This window comes from Mirounga leonina, unplaced genomic scaffold, assembly GCF_011800145.1.
Source record: "Mirounga leonina isolate KUSES-001 unplaced genomic scaffold, KU_Mleo_1.0 Mir_101608, whole genome shotgun sequence".
Lineage (NCBI taxonomy): Eukaryota > Metazoa > Chordata > Mammalia > Carnivora > Phocidae > Mirounga > Mirounga leonina.
This window is the reverse complement of record NW_023270163.1, coordinates 204,785-216,615: the sequence shown is the minus strand read 5'-3', so window position 1 is coordinate 216,615 and position 11,831 is coordinate 204,785. Positions and strand designations below refer to the sequence as shown.

Sequence of the window (11,831 nt, the reverse complement as noted above, 5' to 3'; positions counted from 1 at the left end):
CATGGTAGCCATAAGCAGCAGCATCTGATTTCCCCTAGGGCATCCAGGAGAGGCGAGGACCTTGGTCTGAGGGGGCAGAATCAGGTCAGTAGAGGGAGGAGGCGCAAGCTCAACAAGGAGTCAAGGTACAGACTCTGAGTAAGGACTGATAGAACCCACCACCCAGGAGTGATGGGCCTCAGCCTCACCATGCCCATGTTGACAGCTCTCAGAGACCCTGAGACAATGTATAAGCATGTGGTGGACCCTCACTGCTGCCAGATTGTCTCTAGGAAGTGAATACCTTGGTCTGAGGAGGCCACTCTTGGGTAAGCAGGGAAAGGGGGCCCAGACAGTGCCAGTATTCAAGGTGAGGACTCTTGAGAGAGGACTCTTGTGAGAGGACTCAGGGGAATGCTCAACACAGAAGGCTGCCAGGCACTGCCATGCCCCTGCTGTTAGCCTGGAGATGGTCTAGGGAGGAATATCAGGCAGATTCACTCCTTACCTCTTCATGCATCACATGGACATGGAAATCTTGGCCTGAGACTACTTCCATTAAAGAGAGAGCTCAGGCCCAGATGGGGCAAATATGTACACCTTGAAGGGGACTAAGGGCACCTGCCATCCTAGAACACAACGGGCCCCATGAAATCTAACTTGCTCTCAGCCTGGGAAGTTAAGGCAGACTTAGCCATGTGTTATGGGGGTGAATTTTCCACTCTTCCATCTGATTGAAGGGGTTGTCAGAGAAGTGAGGATCTTATTCTGAAGTGGCCCAGCTCAGTACACAAGAGAAGAGTCCCAGGCCCTACCAGGCATCAAGCTGATGATTAAGAGGGAAGATTTAAGGGACATTCTACCCCATATAGAGGGAGACCCAGGACTGCTTTGTCCCTTTCAGCCTTGTGAGGCCCCAGGCAGGGAGGCTGGATGTGGTGTATCTGGACTTCCATCTTGGGAGGCTGAGAGTGGTGAGGTTCTCTCAGAGGGGCGTGACCTCAGGTTAGCAGAGGGAGGAGTTTCAGGCCCAATCAGGCATCAAGAAGAGGACTCTGAGGGAGGGCAGAGGGGATCTCCCACCCTAAAGTGTATTCTCAGAAACCCATTCTGACTTTCGGTCCTAGGAATCCCCAGGCAGGGCCTTCAGGCAGATAATCCCACTTTATTACATCCTCTTTGGGGTCTCAGGGAAATGGGGATCTTGGCTTGAGGGTACCTCCCATACTAGAACACAGGAGGCTCTGCTTGTCATCTATATCCTGAGGTGCCCCCTCAATTCCTCTTACAAGGGCTCCAGGAACTGGGTGATGAGGGCCTTGTTCTAAAGCATGTGTCCTCAGGTCAGCAGAACAGAAGGGGCCCACTCAGTGCCAGGATTCAGTGCCACATTCAGTGTCTACTAAGGTATCTACCCATGCCAGAACAGAGGGAAGCCTACAGTGCCTGATCCCATCTGCCTACAGTCAACCCAAGAATCCTAGGCTTTCTGGTTGGTTACAGCCTGGGAAACTCTCTTACATCCTCTGATATGATCTTAAGGGACAAAGTGACTCAAAGTCCAGAAGGCCTTTGGGGTCCTAGAGCACCCCCTAAAGAGGAAACCTGTAAGTCAGTCTTTGTCCAGAGCTGCCAAAGTGCATTTCTCCACTGAGGCTGCTGACCCTCTCCCTCTCTCCTCCAGACCTGTGGTACCCCATCTCCAACCATCCTGCTCACACTTCTACTTGCTGCTGCCAATAAGAGTCATCGTGCCTCACTCTCCAAAGTGTCTACGCCAGACTTTCAGGCCCAAAGTGAGATACAGGGCCTGGCAGTAGTACATGTGTTCACAGCTGAAGCCAATGAGGAGACTTCCTCTATTTCCAGTTGCTCTTTCAACTTCTCTTACCCCTCCACCTCCATCTCCCCACCTTCCTCGCCTGTGATCCCAGTCTCCCTAGAGGAGGAGGAGGAAGAGGAACCTGCTGCAACACTCAGTCCTCCCTAGAGTCCTCAGAGCTGCTCCTTCTCTGCATCATGGAGCACATCAGAAGGAGTCTCCAACAGCCAAGAAGAAGAGGATACAAGTTCCCCACAGACATCAGCAGACACTGAATCTTTGCCCAGAGGCCCACTAGATGAGAAGGTGGCTGATTTGGTGCATTTCATGGTCCTCAAGTATTGATTGAAGGAGCCCATCACAAAGGCAGAAATGCTGAAGGTTGTCATCAAAAGGTACAAGAAACAACTCCCTGTGATCTTCAAGAAAGTGTCTAAGTGTTTGGAGGTGATCTCTGGCATTGATGTGAAGGAAGTGGACCCCACCACCCACTCCTATGTCCTTGTCAACTCCCTGGACCTCACCCGTGATGAGATGCTTAGCGACAACCAGAGCATGCCTAAAAATGGTCTCCTGATAATCATCCTGGGTGTGATCTTCATAGGGCAATTGTGCCCCTGATGAAGACATCTGGGATTTCCTGAATATGATGGGAGTGTATGCTGGGAGGGATCATTTCATTTATGGGGAGCCCAGGAAGCTCATCACCAGAGATTGGGTGCAGGAGAATTATCAGGAGTACTGGCAGGTGCCTAACAGTGATCCTCCACACTATGAATTTCTGTGGGACCCCAGGGCTCATGCTAAAACCAGCAAGATGAAAGTTCTGGAATTTTTGGCCAAGGTTAAAGGGACCGACCCTACTTCCTTCTCATGCTGGTATGAGGAGGCTTTAAGAGATGAGGAAGGGAGGGCCCAGGCCAGAAATGGCTCCATGGATAATACTACTGCCATGTTCCTTGCATGACATTGGTCAGCAGCTTTTCCTGTCCCAACTGAAGAGTGAGGCTGAATCATCACTCTGTGTTTGAGGAGGGCAGTCTTGGCTCTAAGTAGAGGAGAGTCAAGGTCAGGCTGGGGAGAACACAGCGTACAACTTTGTGTTCCCATTCCATATGAGTGACTTGGAAGTTTATCTTTTTTTTTCTTTTGGTATTTTTCAAATGTCCCTTTTAATGGAAGGTTTAATTCCCTAAAGGCTCTAAGTTTAGAATGACATTGGTAATGTTTTTATTGCTGTTTTTCCGGTTTAAAAATAAGAGTTTCAATATTTTGCAAAAATTTGGGAAACCTCCCATCTTTTGGGGGACCTGGTACAAGATAACATTGGAATAGAAATTTCTTTGGAATTGTGAAAGAGCCAAGCAGTAAAGTATAGGGTTCAGTAAACAGAGGGGAAAATGTAAAGGATGGCTTATTCTTGGGCTTGTTTATACCTTCCAGTCCACCATTCTGGAAAATGAAAAAGATATACTTGGATTTGCTTGGCCTATTGAAGAAAGTAGATGAAATCTTAATAGATGAAAGTCCCTGCTCACTGATTCTTTCATTCACCAAACATCTCTTCAGTACTTGCTTTTTGGAAGGCCCTGCTTTAGTAGTGGGGATGGTAGGATCAGCAGGACAGACCCCTACCCAAAGAATGGTAGAGGCTAGGAGCAGCAATCATATCAGGAAGATGGTGACATGTCCTCTAAGAGATACAGAACAAGAAAAAAGAGTGAGGAAGTGAGACTCCAGATAGGAGAAGTTAAGTAAAAAGGCCCTGAGCCAAGGCACTTTGGGGCTCTGAGAAACTGTAATTCTTTCTGTCAGAGTTGGTTAGGAATCTGGGTGATAAGTGGGGAGTGAATGTTGTACAGGAAATCTTTCACGAATAAGTTTGGGAGATCTCAGAATCATCATTACCAGCTGAAAGTCTTAGTGTGGTCTGAGTAAACAGATCAACTGGAGGAGTGGCCCTGCAGCATGCCAGATACCAGCCCCTACCTTAGGACCATGCTAAGTTCTGTCAGGAAGAGCACAGCTGCTCCCTGCATAATCTGGCTGAGCAATAGTCTTGAATACTCTTGAGTACAAGGGTCCACTGCACCCTTGCTGGTGTCCCAGGGCTGAGAGATGCCTTGGTGCCTGCTGGAGGCTGGGATGTGTCTCCTCTGTGCACAGTGGACCCCTCTGTAAAGGCTGGGGCTATGTGAGTGAGTGGGAGTGGTGACTGATGTCTGACAGTTGAGACAGACCAGAAACACTAGTGACTAGTGGAAGGGAGTGTACACCTGCAAGGAGGGAGTGGAGCAATGCCCTGGGACTAATCACTTCAGTGACTCTGCAGGTAAAGGGCTGGGTGTGGACATGCCTTGAAATAGGTCTGGGTTTTGTCCCTGGCTCAGGCTGCCTCCCCCAGATTCTGAGCTCTTGGCACACTAGAGGGCAGATGTCCTATGGCTATGACTATTGGTCTATGTTGCTACCAGATAGAAGATTTGTCCAAGGTGCAGACATTTGCAGGGTGGATGGAAACCCATGGAGATGGCACCCTTCCTTGTTAAACTGATGGACTATGTAGAGTCCAAAGTAAGAAGTATCATGTATCATGATATTGATATTATGTATCATGATATTGAGAACATCTCCAAGTCTAAGACAGTGCTTGGGCTTGGGTATGAGAAGTCCATAATGACAAACTCAGTAATAATTTCCTAGGGAAATTCTGGAGCCATTTGTAGCATTTTCAATTTCTTCCATGGAGTTCAAAGGCCCAGGTAGGGCTCACATTCCACATTTTGAATCAAAACATGTGATCCTTCCTTCCTTCCTTCATTCATTCATTCATTCACTTATTCATTCACTCAGTTAATCATTCTCTCATTCATCCTTTCAGTCAGGAAGCATTTACTGAACATATGCTGGGGAGAAACACCAAGGAAATAAACCAAAGGAATGATAACACATGTAATTTAAGCTGTGGATATGAGAAAAAGAGCAGGAGACAGATTCTAGAAAATATTAGGAAATTAGCAACTGTGAAATGACAGGATAATATATAATGATTCTGAGGTCTTATATTTGCTGACTAGGCAGAAATCATTCCTCCCAGATGAGATTGAGGATAAGGGAGAAAGAACTGGTGGTAATTTGAATTACGGTTGACATGAAGAAGGGTGTGGCAGATGATATCACTGTGGGCCACGTAGACAGTGAAGTTGAGTGGGATGTCTAGGTGAATAGGTTTGGTAAGCCATAGGAACCAGGGGTCTGACTTTCAGGAGAGGATACTAGGCTAGACTAAGACTAGACTAGACTAAGCTGCAGTAGAGTGTTGTATAGAAATCTACATGTTGCAGAATGTCATCCCTTTCCTGTGAACACACTTGGCAGCCAAAATTTAAAAGGCATAATACATCTAGGTAATACTTTAAAGGGAAAAAGAATTCCTATAGTAGTAAACAAGAAGAGAAAGTTTTCCTGCATTTTCTTAAATTTAGATATATGTATATACCTGACTATGTCCATGCCTGTGTATTTGTGGCTCATAGTATATATACAGTGATCATGACATTTCAATCTCACATCGACTATCTCAGATCACTTTTAAAGCTCTGCTCTTGGGACGCCTGGGTGGCTCAGTTGGTTAAGCGGCTGCCTTCGGCTCAGGTCATGATCCCAGGGTCCTGGGATCGAGTCCCACATGGGGCTCCTTGCTCAGCAGGGAGCCTGCTTCTCCCTCTGCCTGCCTCTCCCCCTGCTTGTGTTCTGTCTCTCTCTCTGACAAATAAATAAATAAAATCTTAAAAAAAAAAAAAAAAAAAAAAAAAAAGCTCTGCTCTTGGCATCCTTTGTTCAGGTCTCAGCTTATACCTATTAATACCCAGACACTTACTCCTTCCTCTAATTTAGTGTGTTTGTTTTAGGAAGCTGGCAGCTGTGCAGTAACTAAAGTTTTTCATAGCAAACAGAGCAAGACTGAGGCCAACTTGGGCCAGAGTACCCAGAGGCCAGTTCTCCATAATTCTTACAATATCTAACTGGTGGACATTGTCAAAATTTTAGAAGTGGGACCTCTCTCATTCCAATGGAAGCCTTCAAAAAGAATCTGATCCATGAACTTGAGGAAGGCAAAATAGTCTGATTAAAATGAGGACTGTTAAGCCCAGAGTCCCTACCAACTCAGCATGCTTTCTTTCCTTGATCCCCAGGGTGGTGGGTTCTCACACCCAACCACGGAACTCTAGGCTTTCCCTGAGCACAGAGGATGGAAGACTTTCTCAGACAGGGATTTCATCATGCTCCTACATGGGCATCTATCCGTGTGGACCCTAATATACCCAATACACTGAATCCCAGTTTTGCTGCCTGGTTTTCTGGCACTGCCAAGAGCTTGATTATATGACATGTTCTTATCATTTTTGCACGTTCTGAAAGCAATTCCATGATATGTCCCTTTCTCTATATATAGTTCCCTATACTTTTAGCTATGTCCTACACCATTGCTTCTCAACCTCTTTTAATTTTAATTTCTCAGAACAACAGCAGATATTTTAGCTTCTCTGATCTTTTTGAAGAACCAGTTTTGTTTCCATTGACAGGCATTGTTTTTCTAAATTCAATTTCACTGATTTCTGCTCTTATCTATATTATTCCTATTCTTCTGCATTACGTGGGTTGAATTTATTTTTCTTTTTATACTTTAGGTGGAATATTAGAATATTGATTTGGGTCTTTTTTAAGCTGCATAAAAGCATTTAGTGACATAAATTTACCCTTAAGCACAGTGTTAGCTGAATCCCTTAAATTCAGATGTGTCTTGTTTTCGTTTTCATTTAGTTGGATATATTTCCTAACTTCCCTCAATAATTTCTTTCAAGTAGGAATGGTAAAAATGTGTTGTTTAGTTTCCAAAAATTTGGTGACTTTTTACATATCTCTTTAGTTCTATTCTTTGCTTTAATTCTATTATGGGTAGAGAAATACATAATTCCCATTTTTAAAAAAAATTTGTCAAGTGTTGTTTTATGGTCTGTGTGAATGTTCTGAGTGCACTTGAAAAGAATGTACATTTTGCTCTTGGAGTGTTTTGTAAATGCCAAGTAAATCAATTTGGTTAATATTCTTTTTCAGGTTTCATTTTTTAATTATTTGATTATTTATACAGAGAGGAATGATGATGTCTCCAAATATAATTGTAGCTTCAATTATTTCTCATTTCCCAATCTCTTGTTTTATTTAGTTAATGTGTTTTGAACCTCTGCTTTTAAGTTTGTACATATTAAGGACTGCTATGTCATCTTGATAATTTGACTCTTTTAACATTATGTAATATCTGTTATTTATTCTTATGAAATTATTTTTTCTGACATTATTATATTTATCTAGCTATCTTATTTTTCCATTTCCATTTTATTTTTTAAAATAGCAAACAATAATACTTCTTTGGTGTACAGTGCCATGATTTTTACCCCTGTCTAAATTTGTGTAATGACAACCATAATCAGGATACTGAATGGTTTCATAACTGTCCTCTACAAAAAAATAAAAAAACCCTCCCATGTGCTATTTGCATTTATATACTCTTCCAACACCTAACCCTGACAACCACTCATCTGTTTTCCACACTCACAGTTACATATCTCAAAGAGTGTCATATAATTGAAGTAATAGAGTATATAACTTATTGATACTCGCTTTGCTTACATAGTAAACAGTCTTTGAGATTCTTCTAAATCGCTCTGTGTGTCAATAGTCTATCCCTTTTGCTGCTTAGTAGCATTCCATTATGTGGATGCACCTCAGTTCATTAATTCGTTCACCCTTGTGAGGACATTAGATTGCTCAAAGCTTTTGTCATATATGAGTAGAGCTATCATAGACAATCATGTATATATTTTTGTGTGAACATAATTTTTTTTCTCCCAGGCATGAGATTGTTGAGTCAAGTGATAAGTGTATATGTATATAAGAAATTACAAAGTCATTCCCCACAGTGACTGTTCAACTTTATATTCACTGGGGCAATGCATGAGAGTTCAAGTTGTTCTACATCTTTGCTGGTGCTTAGTAATTTCAATGTTATTTTTTTAATCTATTCTCAAAAGTTGCATCTTACTGTGCTTTAATTTGCTTTTCTCTAATGGCTAATAATGTAGAAAAATTTTTCATGGGCTTATTTAACATGCATACATTAATTTTAGTGAAGTATATTCTGCCCATTTAAAAACTGTTTTCCCTTTCATTCATATATATATATATATATATATATATATATATATATATATATATATGAATCTATCTATCTATCTAAGCTTCAATGTAGTCATTTTTTCCCTATTCAATACTACCTTTATATATATACCAGTTTTAATTTTCCTGTAACTCTGGGAAGTAGTGTTCTCTAACAAAGAAAACAAAATACACCCAGGAAGAACTGAAACACCCTACCTTGCCAATTTGAGAGATTATAGATGCCCCCCTCATCTGCCCCTCCCCTTTTTTTTTTTAATTTTATAAATCTTATTCTTGGGTTTCATTTTGGCTGTGTTTTTTTGGTGGTGGTTTCTGACTGCTCTGAACTTTCCCAGGGTGCATCTTGCCTGGACTGTGGTTGATATTTTGGACTCTGTACATCCCCTCAAACACCCCTCAACAGAATGACTAGGAGGAGGAACTCCCAACAAAGAAAAGAACCAGACACAATGGCCTCTCCTGCAGATCTAATGGATATGGATATAAGCAAGATGTCAGAAATAGATTTCAGGGTAGCAATTATGAAGACAATAGCTAGGCTTGAGAAAACCATTAGCAGCAACATAGAATCTCTAAGGGCAGAAATGAGAGCCAATCAGGCCGAACTTAAAAATGCTATGAATGAGATGCAGTCTAAACTGGATACTCTAACAGCTAGGGTAAATGAGGCAGAAGAATGAATTAGTGATCTAGAAGATAAACTGATAGAAAGGAAGGAAGAGGAGGAGGCCTGGGATAAACAGCTTAAAATCCATGAGAACAGACTTAAAGATTAACCATACCATGAAACATTCCAATGTCAGAATTATTGGGATCCCTGAGGGGGTGGAGAGAGAGAGAGGATTAGAAGATATATTTGGGCAAATCATAGCTGAGAACTTCCCTAATCTGGGGAATGAAGCAAGTATTCATGTCCTAGAGGCAGAGAGGACCCCCCCCCCCCCAACCAAGATCAAGGAGAACAGACCAACACACTGGTATGTAACAGTAAAACTCACAAATCTTAAAACCAAGGAAGCCATCCTGAAAACAGCTACGGGGAAGAGATTACTTATGTACAGAGGGAGGAACATCAGACCTGTCCACAGAGACCTGGCAAGCCAGAAAGGCCTGGCAAGACATATTCAGAGTACTAAATGAGAAGAACATGCAGCCAAGAATACTTTATCCAGCAAAGCTCTTATTCAGAACAGATGGAGAGATAAAGAGCTTCCAGGACCTGCAGAAACTGAAAGAATATATGACCACCAAGCCAGCCCTGCAAGAAATACTAAGGGGGATTCTATAAAAGAAGAAAGACCCCAAGAGTAATATAAACCAGAAATTTACAGAGACAATCCATAGAAACAGGGACTGTACAGACAATAGGATGGCAATAAATACATATCTTTCAGTAGTAACTCTCAATGTGAATGGACTAAATACTCCCATGAAATGGCACAGGGTTGCAGATTGGATACAAAGACAGGACCCATCCATATGCTGCTATAAGAGACTCATTTTGAACCTAAAGACACCTCCAGACTGAAAGTGAGGAGATGGAAAACCATTTATCATGCCAACAGACCTCAAAGGAAAGCTGGGGTAGCAATTCTTATATCAGAAAAATTAGAATTTAAACCAGACTCTAATAAGAGATCCACAGGGACACTATATCATTCTTAAAGGGTCTATCCCACCAGAAAATCTAACAATTGTAAATATGCCCCCAACATGGGAACAGCCAACTACATAAGCCAGCTGTTAACCAAAATAAAGAATCAGATTGACAATAATACATTAATAGTAGGAGATTTTAACACTCCACTCTCAGCATTGGACAGATCATCTAAACAGAAGATCAACAAAGAAACAAGAGCGTTGAATGACACATTGGACCAGATGGACTTTGTAGATATATACAGAACATTCCACCTTAAAACAACAGAATACTCATTCTTCTTGAATGCACATGGAACTTTCTCCAAAATAGACCACATACTGGGTCACAAATCAGGTCTCAGCCAATACCAAAAGATTGAGATTATTCTCTGCATTTTATCAGACCACAATGCCTTGAAACTGGAACTCAATCACAAGAAAAAATTTAGAAGGAATTCAAACACTTGGAAGTTAAAGAGCATCCTGCTAAAGAATGAATGGGTCAACCAGGAAATTAAAGAAAAACTTAAACAATTCATGGAAACTAATGAGAATGAAAACACTTCAGTCCAAAACCTATGGGATACTGCAAAGGCGTTCCTAAGAGGGAAATACATAGCCATCCAAGCCTCTCTCAGAAAATTAGAAAAATCCCAAATGCACAAGCTAACCTTATACCTAAAGGAGCTGGAGAAAGAACAGCAAATAAAACCTAAACCCAGCAGGAGATGAGAAATAATAAAGATCAGAGCAGAGATCAATGAAATAGAAACCAGAAAAACAGAACAGATCAATGAAACTAGAAGCTGGTTCTTTGAAAGAATTAATAAGGTTGATAAACCACTGGCCAAACATCCAAAAGAAAAGAGAAAGGACCCAAATTAATAAAATCATGAATGAAAGGGGAGAGTTCACAACTAACACCAAGGAACTAGAAACAATTATTAGAAATTATTACCAGCAACTATATGCCAACAAATTAAGCAAACTGGAAGAAATGGATGCCTCCCTGGAAACTTACAAACTACCAAGACTGAAACAGAAAGAAATAGACAATCTGAATAGACCAATAACCAGTAATGAAATTGAAGCAGTAATCAAAACCCTCCCAAAAAACAAAAGTCCAGGGCCAGATGGCTTACCAGGGGAATTCTACCAAACATTTAAAGAAGAAATAATACCTATTCTACTGAAGCTGTTCCAAAAAATAGAAACAGAAGGAAAACTTCCAAACCCCTTCTATGAGGCCAGTATTACCCTGACCCCAAAACCAGGCAAAGACCCCATCAAAAAGGAAAATTACAGATCAATATCTCTGATGAACATGGATGCCAAAATACTCAACAAGATCCTAGCTAATAGGATCCAACAGTACATTAAAAGGATTATTCCCCTCCTGTTATCTTCTTCTTTTTTTTTTTTCTTAACATATATTGCATTATTTGTTTCAGAGGTGCAGATCTGTGATTCCACAGTCTTGCACAATTCACAGCGCTCACCATAGCACATACCCTCCCCAGTGTCTATCACCCAGCCACCCCATCCCTCCCACCCCCCCCCACTCCAGCAGCCCTCAGTTTGTTTCCTGAGATTAAGAATTCTTCATATCAGTGAGGTCATATGATACATGTCTTTCTCTGATTGACTTATTTCGCTCAGCATAACACCCTCCAGTTCCATCCACATCATTGCAAATGGCAAGATCTCATTCCTTTTGATGGCTGCATAATATTCCATTGTATATTGGAGCACTGGGTGTTATACGCAAACAATGAATCATGGAACACTACATCAAAAACTAATGATGTAATGTATGGTGATTAACATAATTAAAAAAAATAAATAAAAATAAATAAAAGGATTATTCACCATGACCAAGTGGGTTTTATGCCTGGGATGCAAGGGTGGTTCAACATTCACAAATTAATCAACATGATAGAGCACATCAATAAAAGAAGAGACAAGAACCATATGATCCTCTCAATTGATGCAGAAAAAGCATTTGACAAAACACAACATCCGTTCCCAATTAAAATTCTTCAGAGTATAGGGATAGAGGGAACATTCCTCAGTACTATAAAAACCATCTATGAAAAGCCCACAGCAAGTATCATTATCAATGGGGAAAAGCTGAGAGCTTTTCCCTTAA

At 41.4% G+C, this 11,831-nt stretch overlaps 1 pseudogene; it reads left to right on the top strand.

The window, feature by feature from the left end:
- Positions 1-235: 235 nt before the first annotated feature.
- On the top strand, positions 236-2,768 carry LOC118008191 (annotated as a pseudogene).
- The last annotated feature ends 9,063 nt before the right edge of the window (positions 2,769-11,831 follow it).